Genomic DNA, 9,765 nt, shown 5'->3' on the forward strand with positions numbered 1-9,765 from the left:
TGTTTTGATCAAAACTCAAAAAGTCTCTGCACTCTCCCATGTATATTCTAATAGGTGTTATGGCAGGTGTTGACTTGATTATGCCTATATTTTTTGTACCTAGCATGCTTCTTAGTTTTTTATTCAGTTGGAGTGGGATATCTCTAACAGGTTGTTTGATACAAATGTTTGGCATTCATTTTGTTGGAACATTTCAAATTACACTGCTTTTTTGGATGGCACTGGATCGTTACTTTGCAATATGCAAACCTCTTTACTATCATAAATACATGGAAATCCCTAACTTTCTAAAGTTTGTTGTTGTCCCATTAATCAGAAATGGACTCCTGATTGTCACCATGGTCTCTCTGGCTGGAAAACTGACATTTTGTGCAACAAATGTTATTGATCACTGTTTTTGTGAGCACATGGCATTGGTTCAGTTAGCATGTGAAGATATAACTTTTAATAATATTGTAGGACTTCTGGCTGCTTTCTTTATAGCAGCGGCAGATTTTATTCTCATTACTGTCTCTTATGTTGTAATGTTTATCTCTGTTCTGAAATCTGGAAAAGTTCACATGAAGGCCTTTAACACCTGCATTACTCACTTAATTGTCTTGTCAATTAGTTTGACAACTGCTTTGATTTCATTTTTGTCATATGATAAGAAAATAACACGTTTCTTTCCATAACCTATATTTTATAAGCAGCATCTAATTTATTTTTTTTTCCTCCCAGTCTGTCCTAGCCCCACTAATCTATGGATGGAGAATAAAAGAAATAGGGCAACCATTTTTCTCTAAGTTGGGCCATAAACACCACAAGGGTGATTTCCTTTAAAAAAATTGAACGGGAGAAGCGGGGGCCAGATGCCGTAGCAAGACTGTTACATAATGGATCTATCTATACTAACAATAATTGATGTACTCTGAACAGGTATTACATATCAAAATCTATTGTTTATATTGTTTATAAAAATTGTAACGATTTCTTTGTCGTTTTGTATTCTTGGTTTATTTTCTTTTAGTTTTACAAACAACAAGCTAAGCTAGATGGTGAGTCCTAAATACAGGATGCACAATCGGGTAAATTTGTCGTTTGTAGTTTACATGAACATAAAGTATGCATATCATATCATACATTACATAAATTAATTATTATGATGTTTATTATTATTATATTAAAAACATAGGCGCCGCTTATTTATAGATTGACCGCTTTAAAGGTGTGATTAATCACCGTTTGTGTGGATCAATCAAACATCGTTGATGTTACATTCGGTTAAAATAAGGCGCAAATGAATAGAGTCTCTAGAAAAATAGAGACAGTCTGTATAACGACATGCACAATGAAAAATGGATACATGCACTTTAATACATGTGCCAGACATTCTCTGCTGTGGTAGAGCTGGATCCATTGATCTATGCGTCTACTCATTGGGCCGCGTTTCCCCCAAACGTTCTTATAATCGCTAAAGTAGTTCTTTTAACCTACTTCCTTAACCTCTCTCTTAAATGTTATGGCAATTTCGATAACCCGCCACGTGCTCGTTACCTGCTAAGTATATCTTCTCGTAAGTCCACACTTCGTAAGGTTGGTCTGGACCATTCGTAGAAGCTCTCTCTTTAAGCGTTGTCTCTGATCTCAGGACAGCTAGTCGCCGCCACTTTGCGGCAGCGCTTCTTAAAATCACGCGAAGTCGAAGTATAAGGAATCCAAACTATGGTATATTTGACAGTGTTGGGCAACAAAACAGGATTTTTATGTTATGGACATTTTTAAGACTAATAATAAAAGGTATGTTCTTAGAATGGATACAGGCCCAGGGGTCATGTCTAGAGCATTTTTAAATGGGGTGGCCAGTCTAGGGGCACGTAGGGCGCACAAAGCATGAGTTTGCGGGGGACATCTGCATATTTATTGTGGGATTCACGCTCGAGTAGGCAGTGATTGACACAATGATGGACCAAAGCAATAGACGGGAGAAATTGTGAAAAACGGGCATTAAGACGTAGAGCACACCCGCAGTAAATTTTAGAATGACACACCTATCAGTGATAAAGTATTTTCTGGAGTCCTGGGTTATACGCTTATTGCAAAACTAATATACACAACAACACAACTACCAATGCACGCTTAACTCAGACAATTGATATAAAATGCATATTTATAAGTGTAAGCCACCATTACTAAAATAAGAAGGCTATTAATACATAAATAACTAAGCTGACATAATACGCTTGCTTCCATTTAATGAGATAACCTACTCATCCTCTTAATTATAAAAAAGGCGCTTCTCAGGTTTCAGTGATGCAAAACGTTTTGAGCATACCGTAATCTTTTGAGGCACAAGCCGAGCCAATTCAGAACATGAACAATGTATATTTTAATAAGCAGCACATCCATGTTTTAGTGTGAGTGAAGGAAATTCCACTTGCGAGTGGAGATGTCCTGCTCGTGTCATTACAGGTATCACTAAACTTATGACTCATCTCGTAATGTCAAATATGCACTTGATAGTATGAAACTGTGCCTAACATTAAGTATAAAGAGATAGAAGCGGCCGTGATGCAGCTACACAGGCCAGGAACCGCGACTGGCTTAGCCCTAATTGGGCCCGTGTGTCCTCTTGTACGAGAAAACGTACTTAAAAAAAGTCGACTCTTCAAAGCACCATCTGTGGGGGTCACCCATGGGGTTGGCCAGCCACAAGGTCCGGGGGGCCCAGTGCCACCCCTGGCCAGCACACGGATCGACACCCGCATGTTAACAGGCACCTAGTGAGGAAGTTGACACTTTATTTGGGTATCAGAACTAAACGGGTGGTAAGCAGCCTAGCCGACTATTTCGTAATGTCATTAAAGTGTTTTATATTTGGCAACTCAACGTTTTGATAATTAAAATTTCTGGGACAAACAATTTGGCTCTAACTGGCTAATAGATCTAGTAGATGGGGTACTCATCGTGTTTGTCCAGGTGATCGCGAACCAACATATGCGCAGCGTAATCCAACGTGTATCCCTTGTATTGATCTCTAAGACGGGGCCCAGGCGCGGGCCCGCAGTGAGCCCGTTTAGTCCAGTCAATTATATTTTTTCATTCGGGCAAAACGTTAAGAAGCCTTTTTGCGGATTTCTGGCCTGAGCGATGCTAATATGTAAAAATAAAAAAAAATCGCCCATCAGACCCCCAGACAGACCGTCATTATGAGGCTGGCAGGGACCTGTCTTCAAAGCACCTGGCGCTTGCCAGGGTAACGCGGTGGATTTATTGCTTTAAGCTCTGAAGTCCATGCTGCTTGCAAGCGCTACAGGATTTTTTTTTTTTGCCACAGGCGGAGCGTCATCGAGGGTCGTAGGAGGAGGCTAACGGCCTAATGCAAGACCTCGTGGTGGACGGTGCGTTCCTCACTGTCGACGGCAACGCCAGCTTTCTCTGCGACACCACAGCAGGTGGTAATTTTCTGATTTTGTAAAGTACCCTTACGATTAGTATGAAAGTGTAATTACATAAGTTGCTTAGAAGTCGTTAAACAAACCTTGTCCCAGGAAGCGGCAACAATGTGCACACTACGGGATAAGGAGGGTGGCGCGTAGTACTTAGGCGATAGGATACCCGGTTTCGTCTTACCCGTCACAAACATATCGTGTGCACATATTAACTGTACAATTTTGATAAATTTAATTAAATAGTCTATATTTTAACGGGATAACTTAAGACTAATGTTAAAATAAATGCTGTACTGGAATAGATTGTGACGGAAGGTTTCATTTGCATAGAAACCGTGTTGTGGCTTTCATTATAACGAGCCGTATAATGCACCTTTGCGTGAAGTTGAGAAATCAATGTCACGAGCAATCGATTCCCAACCTTATTTCAAGCAACACTTCACTTGGGACAGGCGCCTTTGTAACGTCGATGTAAGGAGTGTCCGCTTTGTTACCGAAGCTTCCTCAAGGCAATCGTATGTTCCTGGCACCAACTTGAGGCTGCTCTGTTTCAGGACCACATATCTAAGGACCGCGCAGTTCTAGGAACGTCTAGTTTTATTTTCGTGACAGCGCCACACCTAAAATACCTTGTAATGGATGATAATATAGCGAGGTGCTGCACGTTTTCAGGACCGCAGTTATAGGAGCCCTGTTTGCTGTTTAGTTTGTAGTCATGTTTGGTATATAGCATCAGATACTTTAATCTCAGTAGTAATTTGTTTCTAAATGTGAATTTGTTGATTGTAAAGCCTCAGAAGGTTAATTACTACGTGTGGCTTTGAGTCACAATTTTAACTTTAAACATGACTTTACAACAACTATAAATGAAAACTGTTATATCACGTTTTAAAACACTGTAAAAAAATGGAGAACCTCATAAGTCCTTAGTCCCCTCTTGAATATAAACAGTAATACTGATTTACCTCCTTAGGGTTAATTAGCTCATATATCAGGTAAAGTTAAAAGTGGAATCAGCGTATGCAGTCACTAAATTACAGCCCGATATTTTAAAGGTTGTTGAGTGAGGCAAGGCAAGACACAAGAATTATTCAAGAATGTTTATTTATAGATAAATTATGTATATATGTTGTGTGTGTGTGAATATAGATAATATAGTATATATTATATTTATAGTATATATATAATATAATAATATATATAACTACTACCGTTCAATAAGTTTGGGATCAGTAAGACTTGTAATGTATTGTTTTTTTTTTAAAGATACAAGAGTCTCTTCTGCTCATCAACGGGTGCTAGCATTTTATTTGAATTCAAACTTCATAAAAAAAAAACTGTAATCTTGCAACATAATGTTATTAGAATATACAATAAATGTTTTCTATTTAAATTCCTTTAAAATATAATTATTTTTCTGTGATGAAAAGCTTAGAAATTTTTTCCATCATCCATTACTCCAGTACTAAAGTGGTCACATTATCTTCAGAAATCATTCTACTAATGCATTTACATTACATTGACATTTAAAATCATTTAGCAGACGCTTTTAAATACCAAAGCGACTTACAAATGAGAACAGTAGAAACAATCAGATCAACGAGAACAACAACGGTATACAGTTGCTCAGACCAGTCCTCACGTTAGTGTAGGTACAGAACACGTTAGCCAGGGGTTTTTTTTTTTTTTTTTTTGGAATATTCCAGGGATTTTTGGAAGGTGTCTAGATAATTAACCAGGAATTGTCCATAGAAAAGAAAAAAGGTAATTACTGGTATTAACCAACGTTGGTTTAAGTGCAGGGCGAAAAAGATGAGTCTTTAGATGTTTTTTTTGAAAAATGAGTAAAGACTCAGCTGTTCGAATTACAAGATCGGGAGGTCCTTCCACCAGCTGGGAGCAGTCCAGGAAAAGATTCCGTTAGAGTGATTTTGAACCTCTATTGGGCTTGCCAACACAAGGCGTCGTTCACGGTGGCAGAGCGCGAAACTTCTGGCGGGTGCATAAGATTTGAACTAGTGATTTTTAGGTACGTATGGCGCCGTGCCAGTGGTCCGTTTTGTAGGCAAGCATCAGTACCTTGAATTTGATGGCAGCGGCTACTGGTAGCCAGTGTAACCTGATGAGGAGAGGAGTAACATGGCTGTCTTTTGGCTACATTGAATACAACCCTCGCTGCTGTCATTTTCTGGATCAGTTGTAGAGTGCTTGATAGTACAATGCAGGAAGGCCCCTCCAGGATAGCATTGCAATAGTCCCATTCTGGAGAGAACAAGATCTTGGACAAGAAGTTGGGTGGATTGCTCTGACAGGAAGGGTCTAATCTTCCTAATGTTGAAATAAGGCAAGACTACAGGAGCGGTGATCGTTGTATGCAATATGGTCTGTGAGCTATAACTGATGATCCATCACAACTCCGAACATAGGTTTTCAGTGGCTGTCCTGGAAGGAGTTATGGTTTACGAACCCAGCTGTAGTGGTCAAACGAGAAGTTTGTGATGAAACGATAGGGTTAGCTGGAACCACCAGCAGGTCAGTCTTAGTAAGGTTGAGCTTAAGGTGATGGTCATTCATCCAGCTAGAAATGTCACTCAGACAGGCTGAAATGCGAGCAACTACCGTCGGGTCATCTGGTTGTGGAAGTGAGAAGTAGAGTTGAGTGTCATCAGCGTAGCAGTGATAGGAAAAGCCATGCTTCTGAATGACAGATCCTAATGACGTCATGTATATGGAGAAGAGAATCGTCCAAGTACTGAGCCTTGAGGAACCCCAGTAGCAAGTTGTTGTGGACTTAGAAAACTTCACCCCTCCCAGACACCATGAAGGATCTATCATACAGGTAGGGAGTTAAGCCACTGGAGTTGCGGTTCCAGAGATGCCCATCTTTCTGAGGGTGGACAGGAGAATCTGGTGATTAACAGTGTCAAAAGCAGCAGACAGGTCCAGCAAAATGATTACTGATGGATTTTGAAAGCTGCTCTTGAAATGCCAGTCGCACAGGGCTTTACAGTAACCGAGAGCAGGGCAGTCCTCAGTTTGAGTGGGCCACTTTTGAAGCCATATTGATTGCTGTCCAGGAGGTTGTTCTGTACAAGAAACATAGAGAGCTGGTTGAACCACAGCTCGTTCGAGTGTCTTTGCAATGAATGGAAGCAGGGATACCGTCCTGGTAGTTTTCTAGAATTGCTGGATTTAGAGAGGGTTGTCTTCAGCAGTGGGCTTACCCCAGCCTGCTTAAATGCTGAGGGAAATGTTCCAGAGTGAAGGAGGAGTTTGATAATGTGAGTAAGTGAAGGTATGAACTGAAGAAGAAATCGCTTGAAGGAAGGTGAGTGGGGATCGGATCCAGAGGGCAAGTAGTAGGATGACTGGACAGGATAAGTTTGGAAACGTCCCTGTCTCTGAGAGTTGGAGAGAAGGAGGAGGAACGGAGTGAGCATTAGTCGTTGTGAAGTTATCCTCAGTCTCTGCGGTGTGGAGAATTGGTCCCTGATGGTTCTTGTCTTATCCGTGAAGAAATCTGCAAAGTCATCAGCTGTAAGATCTCGATTTGAGGAGGAGGTGGAGGCGGAGTAAGAAGAAGAAGAGAGGGTTTTGAAGAGTGTCCCGAGCGTCACAACAGTTGTTAATCTTGTCGTGGTAATATGCATGTTTTTAGCAGTGAAGAAAGCGTTTGCAGAGATGGAGGAGAGGATAGACCTGATACACACGGAGGTCGGTAAGAAGGTTTCTTGATTTAAGGGCATTTCCTCTCTGCATCCCTGAGTTTAGAGGGAGTGATGTTCACAGGGTTACATCGGACAGCCATGGGGCAGATGGGGTGGTGCGTGCTGCTCTACGAACGACAGGTGGCAAAAGTTGTCCAAGCTGGAGGTCAGAGTGGAACAAAAAGGGTCCGTAGCACTGTTCGTGTCCGAAGCTGAACAGCTGCGAGAGTGAATGTAAGTGAGGATGCCAACAACAGAGGATATGCGAGATGAGAGAAGAGGGACGTATGTTCAGTCGTAAGGTGACCCGATTTGGAGCAGTGTGCCGCTTCGATGAGTAAGTGTTATATTAGCAGCCATGAGGAAGTGGGTCTGGAGGTTTGGCAGTGGAGTAACTAAAGTGTTGTCCACTGAGGGCAACAGCGCATGTAGATATGTTCCATTTTTGTTTCCCCGCTTTTTGAGTGGCTGTAATAGAGACCTCGCTTGAAGAATCAATGAGGCGAGCAGAGTGTTGACGTCAGCAGCCTGGGGTTTATCTAGGTGGAATGTTTGAAGTCACAAAGCATTACCAGAGGAGTACCATCTTCAGTATAATTTTGATAGCAATCACGTCCTACTCCTCCAAGAAGTTTCCCAATTGACCTGGGGGACGATAATGGACCACAAAGTGGGATTTGAACAGGGTGGGTTTAACAGTAACAGCATGTGATTTCAAATGAACCGTTACCTGTCAGTGGTTGTTTGAATATCAAATTCCAATCTTTCGAGATAACGGAGACCATTACCGTTCCACCCCTCCCAGTCCGTACGAGGGGTGTGGGAACAAGTGCAATGTGGAGAAAGGGCTGCGGAGTGGCAGTGTCCCTCAGGTTGGATCCAGGTCTCATTCCGTGGCCATGAGTGCTGAGACCAGAATTAGTATCAATAGAAGAAAGGAAGTCTGCTTTTGTTAACAGCGGACTGGCAGTTCCAGAGACCAAGGGGAATAGAGAGCGTACGGAGTAGGGTCAGAGGGACGAGTCCTTAGATTTTGTCGGCAGGCCCTTCCTCCTTCGACGTACATAGCGTGCTCTCCGAGTGTTGTAGTGATAGTAGAGATCTGAAAGCACACTAGTGACACAAGTGAGCAAAATAAGTATTTGCTGAAGAGCTGTACAAAATTGAAGGGGAGAAAAGCATACTCAAGTGCCCTGTCGTGGTCCTTGCTCGGTGGAGTCCCGGCAGGTAGAGTCGTGGTCTTTACCTCTTTGTCTCACACGAGGAGGCTTCCACACGAGGGCTTGCCGGACCCGCTTGCCGCCGCGGTGCCACCTACCACTTATATATTTGCCTGATTACCTGTGATATGAAGTCAGCTTGTCACGCCTCTCTATTATGTAACAGACGCGAAACTGTCCAGTCCCGCGATAGGCAAACGCAAAACCAAACGCCACAATTCACACGTAAGACCCACAGTGATTAAAGCAAAGTTTCCCTAGCAACGATAATCACGCAGTACTCTAAGAGAAACGAGCAAACTGTTTCTTCTGACCGGCTTTACCAAACAGCTCTTGTAAATTAAGTACTTTTTTTTGTAAACCGCTTCCTGGCTATTGTCCACGCCTCTCTATTTTAACGACCGAAACTGTCGTCCCCGCGATAGACAAACACCCAACCAACGCCCACAAGTCCCACGTAAGAACAACAGTGATTAAAGCAAGGGTTTCCCTAGAACGATTAATCACGCCATTAGTCTAATGAGAAAACGAGGCAACAACACTACAACCCTGCTGTCCTCTCTCTTCGCTCGACTTTTCTTCTTTTCGGCTGCTGATTTATTATTAGAATTATCACTGTTGGCCACAGCCACATATTTTTTTGGAAGCTGTGGTGCTTTTTGTTGGTTCACTGCTTCTGGGATGATAAAAAGTTAAAAAGAAGGCAATTTATTTAAAATAGAATCTTTTCTAACAAATCCACTACAGTTCAAATGTTTGGGGTCCGTAAATTTCGATTTTCCTTTTTTGAAAGAAATTACACCTTTTTATCAGCAGGGATGTGTTACATTGTTAAGACAGTGATAGCAAAGATTTATATTGTTAGAAAAGATTCATATTTTGAATAAAATCGTTCTTTTAACGTTTTATTCATCAAAGAATCCCTTGAAAAAAAAGTTCGCAGCTTCATAAAATGTGGTCAGCACCACTGTTTATAATTCTAATCATAAATCAGCAGATTATCATGAATTTCTGAAGGATCATGTGACACTTTTGAGCGGTAGTGTATATATATAATAAATGATATTTGAAGGATAGTATATATTTATATATATATATGTTTTTTTTTTTCTGTCTTTTTGATCAAATAATGCAGCCTTGATGAGCAGAAGAGACTTCTTTAAAACATTACATCGTTACTGATTCCAAAACTTTTGAACGGTAGGTGTCTAATAATAATATATATATATAGATATATATATATATATAATATATATAGCATTGTTTGCGACAACTCTTTCCAGCGAACCCCTTTTCCATCAGTTGCTGCATGGATACAGAATGGCTGTGAGCTTCAACTCTAAGAGAAAGAGAAAGAGACAACAGAGAGAGAGAGATAAATAAAAACATTTGTTTAACATATTCAAC

General features: G+C 41.1%; 1 pseudogene; it reads left to right on the forward strand.

Annotated features, from left to right (window-relative positions):
• LOC122135049 overlaps positions 1 to 699 on the forward strand; it is a 2,057-nt pseudogene extending 1,358 nt beyond the window's left edge.
• The last annotated feature ends 9,066 nt before the right edge of the window (positions 700 to 9,765 follow it).

The sequence above is a fragment of the Cyprinus carpio genome, chromosome A22 (assembly GCF_018340385.1).
Source record: "Cyprinus carpio isolate SPL01 chromosome A22, ASM1834038v1, whole genome shotgun sequence".
NCBI lineage: Eukaryota > Metazoa > Chordata > Actinopteri > Cypriniformes > Cyprinidae > Cyprinus > Cyprinus carpio.